The following is a 15,766-nucleotide window of genomic DNA, read 5'->3' as shown; positions in this document are numbered from 1 at the left end:
GAGCGCGACAGTAAAGTTACCTGTTTGCGTACAACAGGTGTAGGTGAAATCAAAATAATCGTTGGATGTTTTTAGTGGTCAGCCGATTCCGTTGGGACCGTTTTAAAAGCATTGAAAGAAAATCTACGGTCAGTAGCGCGGAAATACCAAGATCATGTAATATTAGTTGGAGGCGACTTTAACATGCTGAGCATAGACTGGGACATATGTGGAGTCATTGCAGGGGCTGCAGACGGACAGTCTTTCGAAGTTCTTTTGAACACGTTTTCTAAAAACTGTCTTGAGCAGCTAGTCCGACAGTCCACATGAAATGGAAATGTTTTAGACCTTGTAGCTACAAACAGGCCTGATATAAACGATGGCGTCAATATAGAGACAGGGATTGGTGACAATGATGTCATCATAGCGACTTAGGTTACTAAAGTTAATAAATCAATAAAGAAGGCTAGGAGAGTATTTATGCTAGAAAGATCAGATAGACAGTTCGTAGCATTACACTTCGACAATGAATTAACGTCATTTAGTTCCAGTACGATGGGTGTAGAGGAACTATGGGCAAAATTTAAGCGGATTGTACATCAAATTCTGGAGAATGACGGAAAAGACCCACCGTGGTTTAATAACCAAATTCGAAAAACGCTGAGGAAACAAAGGCTTTTGCACTCTTGGTTCAAGAGAGAACGCACAAAAAAATGCAAATGACTAAGCACTATGGGACTTAAAATCTGAGGTCATAAGTCCCCTAGACTTAGAGCTACTTAAACCTAACTAACCTAAGGACATCACACACATCCGTGCCAGAGGCAGGATTCGAACCTGCGACCGTAGCAGCAGCGTGGTTCCGGACTGAAGCGCCTAGAACCGCTCGGCCACAGCGTCCGGCGAACGTACAAATGACGGCAGTCAAAAGTTAATAGAAATTCGTGCATTTGTAAAAAGATTGATGCGCGAAGCTTACGACAACTACCACCATCATCTAGCCGAGAAGCCGAGGAAATTCTGGTCCTGTGTAAAATTGGTAAGGCTTGATCCAATCGCTCGTAGACCACTCTGGTGTGTCAGTTGATGGTAGCAAAACGAAAGCCGATGTTTTAAATTTCGCATCTAGGAAATCGTTCACACAGAGGAATCGTAATTACATACCGTCGTTTGACCACTGCACAGATTCCTTTCTACAGGACATAGTAAAAAGCATCTCTGGTGCAGAGAAACAGCTGAAAGCAAATGAGTCGCCAGGTCCTGACGGAATCCCAGTTCGGTTTTACAAAGAGCACTCTTCAACATTGGTCCCTTACCTAACTTGAATTTGTCGTGAATCTCTCGCCCAGAGAAAAGTCCCAAGCGACTGCGAGAAAGCGCAGGTGACTCCTGTATTGAAGAAGGGTAACAGAACGGGTCCGCAAAATTACAGAGCAATCATCTTAGCATCGGTTTGCTACAGAATACTTGAACGTATTCTCTGTTCGAAGTTAATAAATTTGCTTGAGAGGAAAAAGCTTCTGTCCAGAAATCAGCACGATTTTAGAAAGTATCGCTCGTACGAAACGCAGCTTGCTCTTTTCTCACGTGATATCCAGCGAATTATGGGTGAAGGCAACAAGCAGATTCCACATTCCTGTATCTCCTTAAAGCATTTGACACCATGCCGCACCTCCGACTGTTAAAGAAGCTACGAGCATACGGAATAGGTTTCCTGAAATGCGAGTATATCGAAGACTTTCTAAGCTACAAAACCCAATATGTTGCCCTTGACGGCGAGTGTTCATCAGAGAGAAGTGTGCTGTCGGGAGTGTCCCAGGGAAGTGTGATAGGAGCGCTGTTATTTTCCGTGTACATAAATGATCTGGCGGACAGGATAACCAGCAGTCTGTGACTGTTTACTGATATTGCTGTGATTTAGGGGGAGGGTGTCGTCGTTGAGTGACTGTACGATGATGGTTCAAAATGGCTCTGAGCACTATGGGACTTAACTTGTGAGGTCATCAGTCCCCTAGAACTTAGAACTGCTTAAACCTAACCAACCTAAGGACATCACACACATCCATTTCCGAGGCAGGATTCGAACCTGCGACCGTAGCGGTGGCGCGGTTCCAGACTGGAGCGCCTGGAACCGCTCGGCCACTTCTGCCGGCCAGAGGATGCAAGATGTCTTAGACAAAATTCCTAGTTGGTGTGATGAATAGCAGCTAGCTCTACACGCATAATAATGTTAGTTGATGCAGCTGAGTAGGAAAAACAAAGCCAGTACTGCATTAGTACTGTGCTGCTTCACACAGTCACGTCGATTAAATATCCAGGCATAACTCTACAGTGCGGTATGAAAGGGAATGAGCATGTAAGGATTGTAGCAGGGAAGGCAAATGGTCGACTTTGGTTTATTGGGTTAATTTTAGGAAAGTGTGGTTCATCTGTAAAGGATAAGGACACTAGTGTGACCCAATATTGAATGCTGTTCGAGTGACTGGGATCCGCTCCAGGTCGGATTAAAGGAAAACATCGGAGCAGTTCAAAAGCGGGCTGCTTGATCTGTTACATGTAGGTTCGAACAATACGCAAGTATTATGGAGATGCTTCGAGAACTGAAATGGGAATCACAAGAGGGCAGGAGACGTTCTTTTCGAGGACCACGATCGATAAAATTTAGGAAACCGATATTTGAGGCTGACTACAGCCATGAAATCCGGAGACGCCTGTTGCTCGGTAGACAGGCGATGTCAAACCTTGACAAGGTTATAAGGGCCAGAGATATAACTCAAAATGGTTCAAATGGCTCTGAGCACTATGGGACTTAACATCTATGGTCATCAGTCCCCTAGAACTTAGAACTACTTAAACCTAACTAATCTAATGACAGCACACAACACCCAGCCATCACGAGGCAGAGAAAATCCCTGACCCCGCCGGGAATCGAACCCGGGAACCCGGGCGTGGGAAGCGAGAACGTTACTGCACGACCACGAGATGCGGGCTATATAACTCTAGCAACAAAGATCAGTATTGTGAGGGCTATGGTCTTTCCAGTTGTGATGTATGGATGTGAGACCTGGACCATTAGAAAGGCTGAACGGCGAAGAATTGACTCCTTCGAATTGTGGTGTTGGAGGAAACTTCTTAGAGTTCCATGGACTGCAAAGAGAACCAACAGATCAATATTGGAGCAAATGAAACCAGATTTCTCCCTGGAAGGTCTAATGTTAAAACAAAAGCTGACCCACTTTGGACACACAATGCGAAGGCATGCCTCGCTGGAAAAAACATTAATGCTGGGGAAGATTGAAGGAACTAGAAGAAGAGGACGTCAGAAGATGAGATGGATCGATGGCATCACAGGAGCAATGTGTTCCAACCTGGAAGGTCTACGGCAGAAAGTGCAAGACAGGAAAAAGTGGCGTGATTTGGTTCATGGGGTCACGAAGAGTCGGAACCGACTAAACGAATAGAGAAAGAGAGAGAGAGAGACAGACAGAACGGTTCAACTGGCGCCAACGATCGTTTCGTGAGATTAGGGCTCGTACGGAAGCATATAGATAGTCGCTTTTCTCTCGTTCTGTGTGCGGGTGGAACAAGAAAGGAAGTGACTCGTAATGGTAGACGGTACCATACGCCACGCACCTTGATGGCTTGCGGAGATGTAGATCGGAACTGCCTACCGCGGTGCCAACACCACCGCACAAGCGTATGTGAGCGGCCTCTGCTACACAGCCGGGTAACCTTGACGTCGAAGTTTGTTGGCAGGTCCCGGGGAATCACTTTCTGCATAGCTTCTCGAATGCGACCTTCGCAGCGGCCAGTTAGCTGTGTTCACGGCAAGATCGCAGAACTGCGCCTGAATTGCAAGCACATCGTGTTTTCAGCTGCAGCTACGTGGGAGAGGTAACTGGGCTCTTTCAGTTATATCAGAGGGGGCTGCGCTATTAGCAGTTGGCGGCATTTTTGCAAACATAGACATACACTTAAGAGCCAAAATTTCGCGACCACCTGCTTGCTAGCGTGTCCGACCAGTTTTGGAACGCAGCGCAGCAGCCACGGATTCCAGTAATTTTTGGTAGGTTTCCGGAGGTATATGAGGGCTGTTCGGAAAGTAAGGTCAGATCGGTCGCGAAATGAAAACCACAGTGAAAATAAATTTTTTTTTAGCCTCACCTTCCAGCTATCTATCTACCTAGTCGCCATTCCGACTTATGACATTTGTCGTGGCGTTGTACAAACTTTCCAGCACCCTCGTCACAGAAAGCAGCCACCTGTGCTTTCTCTACACTGGTCTGCACTTCGTTGTTTGTGCCAAAATGTTGTCTTCGTTGCCAGTGGTTCATGAAGAGATGAACAACGGAGGGGGCCAATTAAGGACTGTATTGTGGGTGATCAAACACTTCCCATCGAAAACGCTGCAGGAGCGTCTTCATTGCCCTTGCAGAATGCAGCTGAAAATTGTCTTGAAGGAAGAAACGCATGACATTTATGTTGTGGGAGCTGCATAGGTTCAGGCGAAATCTCACACCAGATCCACATACTTGACAGGAGACACTGTTGTTTTAGGCATTTCTACGTGATCACTTTGCGCTCTGAAATGAAAAGAGCGAGGTGAAGCGATCGACAGGCACTCTAAAGACACTGCCAACACGTCTGTGCAAAGTTACGTCGGATTTTCACAGTGGTTTCCATTTCGGGCCTACTCGGACCTTACTTTCCGAATACGCCTCGTATATCGAATAAAAACAGCCACCAGTTGAGGAAGAGAGTAGTCAAAAGCTCTTGACCAAGGTTTCAACTCATATAAATGGGCCTTCTGGAGAAGTCTTCTTACCTAGAAATAAGAATATATAGATAAATGCAAAGTTCAGAAAATTACGAATTCATGAAAACAGAACATATACAAAGTGGGGGTTATTACCATATGCAATAAAAATACGTCCACTTGTTATCATAAATGCAAGCTGAATGGCCACGTGCAAAACACAGCAGAGTGGCTGACTGGCCAAATGCCTAACACGGACACTGATCGAAAAGGCCAAAAGTTATTCATTATTAAAATAAGCCACAAACTACTTTTTACGTGCTGATCATGATGTGCTGCCAATAGGCTTAGTCATAATTAAAATTGACAATCGTAAAAACAGTCGTCTGGCTTTGTCTTACATAAAATAATACACATATTAGACGTGGCGTGTGTGACCAGTGACGTATAAACATGCAACTGACGGAGTAACAGTCATGGGTGAACAGAAATTGGGAAAACTGCGCCTAGATGGTGCTGATACACACTGCGGTCTATAGCCGCAGCAAATAGCTGATGTAACTGTACCAGGTACTAAAACCGAAATATTTTTACAACACAAATTCTGAAGACAGTGACAGACAGAATCAAAATTGTTACGATAAGGTAACTACGTTTATAAAAATTACATGAGAATTGACGTGATTATACACATATTTACAACATTTTCTGGTAACGCGTATGATGAATTTGGCATTCAGAAAACAGTGTAGTAGCCCAATATGATGATTATGTTAGTTCGAACACAAGACGAAAACCATCGAAGAAATTTTTATTTTTCAGTTGCCGCAGGTAGTTCAAAATTAAATCGTTATTGTTGAAACTAAGTTTGAAAATAGTAAGTTCTTGCAATATATCCAACCTACATCCCTTCTCCTCTCTGCGCAAAATAACAGTATCTTCCAAATTACTAGGGGAATGTCCGCTTTGAACGAGATATTCAGCGTTTGCGGAACCCTAAATGTTAATACCCCCTTTTCCAGTAAATGTTCCTTGTACTCAGGTGTAATTGGCCTCCCTGTCTGATCTACATGAAAACGATTTTGAAAATGGATCTTCTTTACGTTCTGAGTAGTGTTTTCACTTTCCTCTCAAGTTGTTATTACTTGAAAAAGACACATTGCAACTGCTTTTCTTAGAAAGAACCCGTCTAATTTTATACGAAATATTACCTAGAATCGGGATGGAAATAAACCTTCTTCTCCCACATACATCTTCCCGTTTAGTGTCACCTAATGTGGGACATTTTTTAAAGGATTTCTCACCCAAAATGCCGTCAACTATTGAGGGATTATAGGCGTTATTGGTGTCTGTAGATTTAATTAATTTAATCTCATCTCGCAAACTCTCAGGTGTTAATGCAGTTATCAGTGCTCGATGGATACTACAATGGAAGAACGGCAGTTTATGGGCTTGGGCGTGTACTGAGTCAGAATGATATAATCAGAAAAAGGTTTCTTACTGAAAATATTGACGTCTGTTTTGTCGTCATGTACTCATAATGTAAGATCAAGGTAATTCAGTCCTCTGCTACTGTCTCCCACCTCTTTTGTAAACACTATTTTTTCATTCAACCGATTGAAACTGAAGCTGTTAATACGAATAGTACCGAAGACAGGTGTGGTTTCTCGATTTGATACGTCTATTTTGTCACTGTCTGCTAGATAAAAAGAAGTAGGCCTTTCTAATATTGAAACAATTGTAACACACGCCATTGCGAGACTGTTTTGGAAAAAATGGTCATTTTTATGTATCTCATTTACGTAAATAACACGACAGAGCATAATTTACGAAGTACCAATACCAAATGCCTATTAAGCCTACTACCAGCAAAAAGTTTTATATTAGGAAATAGTTTCGCATTTCATTCATACGCTCCAGTTTCTCAAGCATGAGGGCGAAAATTAGTAGTACGAAATTTTTATAAAAATTTGAAAGCGTCATATCCTTCTATATAAATTGTGAGACGTCCCCGTTTCTTCTCCTTCCTCGTTCAAACAGACAATATCATCACCACTAATTCTGTAACTATTCCCCCCATTGTCAAAACTTATTCTCCAATTAACTCCACTAACCCCGCCAGAATCACAGGTCCAGTTGTTGTTGTTGTTGTAATCTTCAGTACTGAGACTGGTTTGATGCAGCTCTCCATGCTACTCTACCCTGTGCAAGCTTCTTCATCTCCCAGTACCTACCGTAGCCTACATCCTTCTGATCTGCTTAGTGTATTCATCTCTTGGTCTCCCTCTACGATTTTTACCCTCCACGCTACCCTCCAGTACTAAATTGGTGATCCCTTGATGCCTCAGAACATGTCCTACCAACCGATCCCTTCTTCTAGTGAAATTGTGCCACAAACTCCTCTTCTCCCCAATTCTATTCAATACCTCCTCATTAGTTATGTGATCTACCCATCTAATCGTCAGCATTCTGCTGTAGCACCACATTTCGAAAGCTTCTATTCTCTTCTTGTCTAAACTATTTATCGTCCACGTTTCACTTCCATACATGGCTACACCCCATACAAATACTTTCAGAAACGACTTCCTAACACTTAAATCAATGCTCGATGTTAACAAACTTCTCTTCTTCAGAAACGCTTTCCATGCCATTGCCAGTCTACATTCTATATCCTCTCTACTTCGACCATCATCAGTTATTATGCTCCCCAAATAGCAAAACTCCTTTACTACTTTTAAGTGTCTCATTTCCTAATCTAATTCCCTCAGCATCACCCGACTTAATTCGACTACATTCCATTGTCCTTGTTTTGCTTTTGTTGATATTCATCTTATACCCTCCTTTCAAGACACTGTCCATACCGTTCAACTGCTCTTCCAAGTCCTTTGCTGTCTCTGACAGAATTACAATGTCATCGGCGAACCTCAAAGTTTTTATTTCCTCTCCATAGATTTTAATACCACTCCGAACTTTTCTTTTTTTTTTCCTTTACTGCTTGCTCAATATACAGATTGAATAGCATCGGGGAGAGGCTACAACCCTGTCTCACACCCTTCCCAACCACTGCTTCCCTGTCATGTCCCTCTACTCTTATAACGTGCTCTGGTTTCTGTACAAATTGTAAATACCCTTTCGCTCCCTGTATTTTACCCCTGCCACCTTCAGAATTTGAAAGAGAGTACTCCAGTCAACATTGTCAAAAGCTTTCTCTAAGTCTACAAATGCTAGAAACGTAGGTTTGCCTTTCCTTAATCTATGTTCTAAGATAAGTCGTAGGGTCAGTATTGCCTCACGTGTTCCAACATTTCTACGGAATCCAAAGCGATCTTCCCCGAGATCGGCTTCTACCAGTTTTTCCATTCGTTTGTAAGGAATTCGCGTTAGTATTTTGCAGCTGTGACTTATTAAACTGATAGTTCGGTAATTTTCACATCTGTCAACACCTGCTTTCTTTGGGATTGGAATTATTATATTCTTCTTGAAGTCTGAGGGAACTTCGCCTGTCTCATTCATCTTGCTCACCAGATGGTAGAGTATTGTCAGGACTGGCTCTCCCAAGGCTGTCAGTAGCTCTAATGGAATGTTGTCTTCTCCTGGGGCCTTATTTCGACTCAGGTCTTTCAGTACTCTGTCAAACTCTTCACGCAGTATCATATCTCCCATTTCATCTTCATCTACATCCTCTTCCATGATATTGTCCTCAAGAACATCGCCCCTGTATGGACCCTCTATATACTCCTTCCACCTTTCTGCTTTCCCTTGTTTGCGTAGAACTGAGTTTCCATCTGAGCTCTTGATGTTCATGCAAGTGGTTCTCTTTTCTCCAAAGGTCTCTTTAATTTTCCTGTAGGCAGTATCTATCTTATTCCTCGTGAGATAAGCCTCTACATCCTTGTCTCTTTAATTTTCCTGTAGGCAGTATCTATCTTATTCCTAGTGAGATAAGCCTCTACATCCTTACATTTGTCCTCTAGCCATCCCTGCTTAGCCATTTTGCACTTCTTGTCGATCTCATTTTTGAGACGTTTGTATTCCTTTTTGCCTGCTTCACTTACTGCATTTTTGTGTTTTCTCCTTTCCTCAATTAAATTTCTGTATCTCTTCTGTTACCCAAGGATTTCTACTAGCCCTCGTCTTTTTACTTACTTGATCCTCTGTTGCCTTCACTGTTTCATTCCTCAAAGCTACCCATTCTTCTTTACTGTATTTCTTTCCCCCATTCCTGTCAATTGTTCCCTTATGCTCTCCCTCAAACTCTGTGCAACCTCTGGTTCTTTCAGTTTATCCAGGTCCCATCTCCTTAAATTTCCACCTTTTTGCAGTTTCTTCAGTTTTAATCTACAGTTCATAATCAATAGGTTGTGGTCAGAGTCCACATCTGCCCCTGGAAATGTCTTAGAATTTAAAACCTGGTTCCTAAATCTCTGTCTTACCATTATATAATCTATCTGAAACCTTTTAGTATCTCCAGGGTTCTTCCATGTATACAACCTTCTTTCATGATTCTTGAATCATTAATGAATGATTAAGTTATGCTCTGTGCAAAATTCTACCAGGCGGCTTCCTCTTTCATTTCTTAGCTCTAATCCATATTCACCTACTACGTTTCCTTCTCTTCCTTTTCCTACTGTCGAATTGAAGTCACCCATGACTATTAAATTTTCGTCTCCCTTTACTACCTGAACAATTTCTGTTATCTTTTAATCAGGTCCAGCTATACCGCGTTTATTCACCGATTATGTGTTATTACGTGCTCGTACAACGCGTTTTGCGCGCTATTCCGAGAATAAAACTTAAAGTGGATGCTAACCGGGAAATGTACAACTGGTAGGGTAGTGGCCTGGCAAAAATTTTCCATCAAAATGTCATTTTCTTGGACACACCGAGAATATATAATCTTTCTTACCTGTTATACCTGTTAGTCTTTTATTTCCACGCTGTCAGTCTGACTCTATGGCTTTCGTTAGTAATTATAACAACCCAGTCAATCACATAAACAAACATCGATTGTGTTTGTGTTTGGGTTTATTCGGATCAGCTCGTATAGCCCTGTCCCCTTTCGTCTGCGGGGAAGTTTTTTTGTATCTAAATGCGACGGGGATTCCACTGGCACAGACATCACGTACACTATGTACGCATTCAAAACTGAACTTTTGATTCGGTCAGAAATCAAGTTAGAATGTGTTCAAAAATGTTCAAAAACCAACTGTGATGTGTTTCAAAATCATGTGATTAATCGAGAAACCAACGAGAGCTGGATACTGGGCGCTTTTTGAAACAAGGTTTTTTTTTTTTTTCTTCAAGAATATGAATTTGGCGCCACTTGAAATTGCCGCCCGACGAAGATACCCGGTTTGCCCCTCGCCCCTAGATTCGGGCCTGGATAGGTTTGTAGGTCTTAATCTGCTGTTTTACTTTCGTCATTGGGGAGTTTTTTATTTATTTATTTTTTTCACATCAGCATCTCGAATTGCTCATTCGTTCATTTATGTGTGGAAACTACTTGTTAACTTAATAAAGCATATTATTGTATTTCAGAATAACTTTTACGTAGAAATATTACACGGTGCAGTCACATTAACGAGACCATCATATGTGATTGTCAACAGCAATAACCGTTCGCAGACGGCAGTGGCAGAACTAGTACTGGAAAATATACTGAATAAAGCGTCTCGGCAGGGAGGCGTGGGGGTAATGCGGAAAACATTGCAGTCATTGTCGTAATGCGGAAACAGAGCGATTTATCTGACGGCCAAAGGGGCATGATCATTAGCCTTCGGGGCAAGGGCGGAAGCTTTTCCGAAACGGTAAACTTGTAAACTGTTCACATGTAGCCGTATTCGAAGTACGTGGTGTGTCTAAAAAGCTCAGTGAATGCTATAAGGCGACAAACAAAACAAAAGATACAAACAAATGTTTTTTATTGCCCTTCAAAATCGTTGCGATGCGCTACAACACACTTTTGAAAACGTTCGCGCAGCTTTTGGAAACTATCAGCAAAGGCCTCCTGTGGAATCGATCGCGGAACGGCTGACACACGATCCTTGATGGCATTCACGTCCGCACAACGTTCAGCTTTCATGGCCCCCTTCACGCGGGTAAACAGGAAGAAGTCCGCAGCAGCCAGATCATGGGAGTACGGAGAACAATTACCATCTTCTACGCCAGGAATTGACGCACATGGATCACGCAGTGTGCAGGGGATTGGCCGTGGAGCAACATCCATTTTCCAGTCCTCTGCAACTCTGGCCGAACCCGCCGGATACGCTGTAGCAATCGGTTCAAAAAGGACTGGTAAAATGCAGCATTAATGGTATGACCTGAAGGAACAAATTCCTTGTGGATGATACCGTTGTTGTCGAAGAAGGCGATCAACAGTGTTTTCACCTTGGATTTTTGCAGATGGCTTTTTCAAAAAAATGGTTCAAATGGCTCTGAGCACTATGGGACTTAACATCTATGGTCATCAGTCCCCTAGAACTTAGAACTACTTAAACCTAACTAACCTAAGGACATCACACAACACCCAGTCATCACGAGGCAGGGAAAATCCCTGACCCCGCCGGGAAGCGAACCCGGGAACCCCGGCGCGGGAAGCGAGAACGCTACCGCACGACCACGAGCTGCGGACAGGCTTTTTCTTTGGTCACGGGGAAGATGGTGAACACCATGACATCGATTGCCGTTTTGATTCTCCTGATCGAATTGGTGGCACCAGGTCTCATCTCCAGAGACGATGGTGTTCAGAAGCAAAGGATCCTGGTGACACTTGGAAATGAAATCACCAGCAGTTTCCGTCCGTTTTTTTTTTTTCTGCTCGTCCTTGTGTGGCACAAATCGAGAGCAGATCTTCCGCTTACCCAAATCATCACGGACGATGGTGTGCACCGTATCCTTGCTGATGCCCAGTTCCTCCGCAATCAATCCGAGAGTCCGTCGCCGATCTTGTGCCAGCATCTGTCGCACTTTTCTCGATCTTTCCTGGGGTTCTGCTTGTCGATAGCCGACCTGAACGTGGCTCATTCTCAGTTTGTTTCCTTCCCTTCACGGAAGCGTTTAAACCATTCGTATACACATTTTCTGCTCACGGCTACCCTCCCGTACACCTGCACCAATATTCTATGTGTCTCCGTTGCAGTCTTCCCCAATTTGTAGCAGAACGTGATGCTTACGCGTTGCTCCATTGCACTGTGACACTTCCTCTCACACTGACTGCGTTCAACTGGTCGCAGTCTGTTTACACAGCCAGTCAAATGCAGTGCATGCCGTGTATTAATTATCCTCAAGTCTCTGAAGATCCATGTGCATGCACGCACACATGCGCCGAGTTGCCGTTCAGACATGACACCATTCACCGACACACCACGTATACCGTGCGCGGCAAAACTTCGCTATCCAAAACCGGCGCCGATGCAATAGTGGTGCCCCGCAGACCCTAGATCACAGGGGTGAAAGACGTGGAAGCCCGTGCAAAGCTTTCGCGCTTTTATAGTTTTAAATAATGACAGTGTTTGTTATAAAAGTAGTCTCGGGAGAAAGGTAGTTGTGGGAACGAAGAGAAAACATCTTTAAAAATAAACTGAACGATGTGAAATAGTAATCATGAATTTATGATACATCCTTGTATATACATATCTATGCGTATAATTTTGAGCAAAATTCTTTACAGAGCATGATAATACCTCGGTGTAAGGGACATTTGACTTACAACTATAATCTTCATGTATTATTTGTTTTTCGTTTTCTTTAAGGGATACAAAAAAGTTTGTTGATTAGTTACCCTTGAAAAGGCTACATACTATTGTCCATGACTAAGGACGGGATTTGGTAAATACAATCCTGGTCTTTGATATGTTTGTCCTGCAACTTGTTTATAGTGATCACAAAGGCAATCTTGCAACTGTCTTCCTTGTAACTGAAAATGCGTGCTTCGATCAGACGGTGTTCAGTTTGTCTGTGGTATTAAAACAGTTTTCCCGGTGTCATTGAACTGAGCATTAATTGTAAACAAGGGACTCTTGAGAAACTTCCGCGCTTTTATACACTGCCAGAAAAAATTAGTACACCCTTTTAGAGGTTTCCAGTTTACTCAAGGTTTATTGTCGCAACAGTGCATAATGGAGTACATGAAGTAATTACAGTTAGGGATAAATAGCACATGCGGTTCTGAGGCACCAGGTATCACCCCATGCTGAAATACCTACATTACTTTTTTATAGCACGTGGTGTAGCCTCCACGGACGGCAATGTAGGCTGTAATATTGTGCCCAGCCCGCGACGTAATAACATACTATTTTCCTTTCCTATCGAAATATCAAGAGCTAAAGATATAATTTAACCACTGGGTCATTGAACTGCGCTGCAAGTCAGCGAATGTGTATGCCTAGGATAATGAAAGCAGCGTAGCATTATCGTCTGTATTTTGTTCTATATAATAATGCTCGCTCGTCTTTTCTTTCTCTTCTTTATTCGCGCGCCTTTCCGACAGCATCTTACTCTGTCAGACTCTTATTTTCCTCCATTCTGTTCAAATGAACTGAAATTGTATTCCTTTTAGGAATTTGTTTAATTGTGCCATTATTATCGCCAATTGCGGTTACTGATATGACTTTACTATGAATACTTTTTTCTATCGCTCCAAAGTCGGGCTAAGATTATTGTAATTTCTACGTATTTCGCCAGAATACGGCAAAAAATTCTTTGTTATGTTCAAAACTGTGGGATTAATGCACGACATAGATGTCTGTATAAAAAGCTTTTTTCGTTAAGTAATAATTGTTTGATTTGGCATTTCTGTTTTCATTTCGTAGTAACGATCGTCAATCCCCAATTTATAAATGTTACAGAATTTGCTTTACTACATTTTTTCTTACGTTGCCAACGCGATACCCACGAAATTAAACTATTCTGAATTTTCTCTCGAGGCGAGAAGACAGTTAGTAACTTCCCTGAGATTATAGAGACCCAAATTAAACGTTTTTCAGCTTACGCCACAAGTCTACCGACCTTCACTTCAAACAATAAAAAAGGTAAAAAAGGGTAGAATTAACTAAGCTCGCGAATTTTTTTTTTACTTAATTGATAATATCGTGTGCATTTACTGACAAAAAATAATTTTCATTATAGAGACTATGAAAGTGGTGTGTGTGTGTGTGTGCGTGTGAAATATTTAGGTTCATTTTACTTTTCATTTAGTGGATTTCCTTTAAATAATTATTTATTTAATTATTATCAATTAATATTATTACAAAGCGCTGGCTGGCATCCAGTCGATCGTATAGATGGCGAATACTGTCCTGGGATACGTTATTTCACGCCTGCTCGACGTGTTCACGAAGTAGTTATGTAAGACTTGTTGGTTGACGAGTCACATGATCCTTTCTCGCCCTATCGTATCCCGCACGTGCTCGATTGGAGAAAGACGTCACAAAATGTATTATTTCAACTGCTAACGGTACAACAGAACGCGCACGCTCACTGATGTACCGTCTCAGGTAGCAGCACTGGCAGTAGCGATTAGATAATGTTTTCTGTTAAGTTATAAACATTTTGTCGTTTACCTTTCTCCGCTATCTGTAACAATTATTCGTGGGTTGAACACTGTTAAGATAACCTGTCATAATAAGGGTCCGGTAGGCTGTACAAATATTTACTAAGCAATCTCTTTCGTTGAACATATTTTAACCAGAGCATTCACAAGAACCACAGAGTCCGAAGCAGTCATGAAAAAAGTGGATTTTTAGCATAATTCTAAGTGTATATTGAAAGGAGCGACTAACGGAACGAGAAGGTGTGGTATTTGTCACAATAGGTGAGAAACTCAGAACTACCAAATACAAATTGAGCAGTATGCAAGATTGTTCGGGCAGGGCTCAGTATCAAAGATGGGTATAAACTTGTAAGTAAACTTGTAAGTAAATTTGAGCTTCCTGTCGACCACCAGACTCACTCCCAGAACTAACCGAACAGTACAGAGAACACCTTAGTTCGCTGATATGAACCTTCCCTAATGATACTGGCATCATCTGAGAAGACTTCAATCATCCACCAATTGATTGAAAAAATTAGTTTTGTATGTAGTGTGTGCTACAAGACATCCTGCTAAACATCACCAAACGCCTTCTGTGAAATCTACTTAGAAGAGATACAGTAGTCCGCCGCTCGTGGTCTCGCGGTAGCGTTCTCGCTTCCCGAGCACGGGGTCCCGGGTTCGATTCCCGGCGGGGTCAGGGATTTTCACCTGCCTCGAGATGACTGGATGTTTGTGTTGTCCTCATCATTTCATCATCATCCAGGAAAGTGGCGAAATTGGACTGAGCAAAGATTGGGTAATTGTACGGGCGCTGATAACCACGCAGTTGAGCGCCCCACAAACCAAACATCATCATCATCATCATCAGAGATACAGTAGTCCATAAGCTCACTCACGATAGAAATATATCTAATCGCGATAAATAGACCTGACACCTTCGATGATGTCCATATCGAAACTGGCATCAGCCATCAGCAGCAACTAGACACTAAATTACAAATGGCAGCTGAAACAGGTAGGAAAATTTACAGGTTCAGTAGACTAGATAAAGAGGAACTCAAAACATTTACATCTGGGAAGGTTTGTAAGGAAGTACTGTGGCTCAATTTTAAAATGAAAGTTGACTCTGCCTTGGATATATATGTACCTAGTGGGACAGTTCATAATAGCAGGGATCTCCATGATATACAGTCACTGTAAAGGAACAGTTACTAATGAGTAACAGCTCTAACATAAAGTATAGGGCTGTAGACAGAGATGCTGAATGAAACGCGTTTGGCTGTCAAGAGGGCAAATCTTAAATGACTACCGTATCATAATCTTTTCGCAAGAACTCTCACAAATTCCGAAGATATTTTTGTCATGCCTAGAAGCTATCAGTGGCACCAAAGTTAGTATCCAGAAACTCATGGATTACATATGAACTGAAATTGAGGGTAGTAAAGTAAAAGCATAAATACTGAATTACTAAGTAATATACTGAAGTAATGCCTCAGTTT

The sequence above is a fragment of the Schistocerca cancellata genome, chromosome 1 (assembly GCF_023864275.1).
Source record: "Schistocerca cancellata isolate TAMUIC-IGC-003103 chromosome 1, iqSchCanc2.1, whole genome shotgun sequence".
Taxonomy (NCBI): Eukaryota; Metazoa; Arthropoda; class Insecta; order Orthoptera; family Acrididae; genus Schistocerca; species Schistocerca cancellata.
This window is presented reverse-complemented; position numbering follows the sequence as displayed.